Source organism: Carlito syrichta, unplaced genomic scaffold (assembly GCF_000164805.1).
Source record: "Carlito syrichta isolate Samal-C Ts95f unplaced genomic scaffold, Tarsius_syrichta-2.0.1 Scaffold315162, whole genome shotgun sequence".
In the NCBI taxonomy this organism is placed as follows: domain Eukaryota; kingdom Metazoa; phylum Chordata; class Mammalia; order Primates; family Tarsiidae; genus Carlito; species Carlito syrichta.
The window spans coordinates 134,873-135,718 of NW_007259258.1; the positions used below are offsets into that span (position 1 = coordinate 134,873).

General features: G+C 48.5%; 1 protein-coding gene across 1 annotated transcript in view; it reads right to left on the bottom strand.

Annotated features, from left to right (window-relative positions):
- AK9 (adenylate kinase 9) overlaps positions 1–846 on the bottom strand; it is a 55,268-nt gene that overhangs the window by 9,264 nt on the left and 45,158 nt on the right. The gene's annotated exons all lie outside the window — the stretch shown is intronic.

Below are 846 nucleotides of genomic sequence, written 5' to 3' on the forward strand. Positions count from 1 at the left end.
AAAAAAAAAAAAAAAAAAAGATCAGAGGCATGTAAACCGTCATCGTCCCAGCACTTTGGGAGGCCGAGGTATCTGAATATGTGCATTCTTGTTTTAAGCCACCAACCTTTTAAAATCATCAAATTATGGACATTATAACCTGAAGACAATTCTAAATTCTATTCCATGATCCAGAAATAAAAGGTAAACGGGGAATTTTAGCGACAGGAAAATTTGGAACGCATAGGAGACACACGCCAGCTCTTGATTTGTTTCTGCCGACTTTGGTTTCCCTCCTGCAGCCCTGGGAGCTGAATCGGAATTCCCTGAGGCCCACCTGTGGCCCAGCTGTGATGCTTAGCAACCCCCTTCCCTATGCACCACTGGGGCTCCCCGCTGACTCTCCCTGCCTGTTAGGCTGACCCAAGCCAAGGGCCTGTCATCAACCCTGGACTCCTACAGTGCTTCCAAAGATGTCCTGTGTTGCAGTCTCAGGATCGATTGCTGAATCGCCTTACTGGTCCCTGAGTCATAGGTTCCAGTGATGGGGCTCCTGGTCCCAAATTTCTGAGTGCTCCCAGTTGCACCTACCCCCTCCTATTTGATGAATTCCATGATTAAGCATTCGCTCGCTCGCGCTCTCTCTCTCTCTCTCTCTCATTCTCTCCCTACATCCCTCCCTCCCTCTCTCTCTTTGCTGAGACAGAGTCTTACTCTGTCACCCAGACTGGAGTGCAGTGGTGAGATCATAGTCCACCGCACGCTTCAACATTTGGGCTCAAACGATCCTCCTGCCTGCCTCCCAAGTAACTGGCACTACAGGCATGAGTCACCATGTCTGGCTAATTTTTTTTTTTTTTTTTTTGG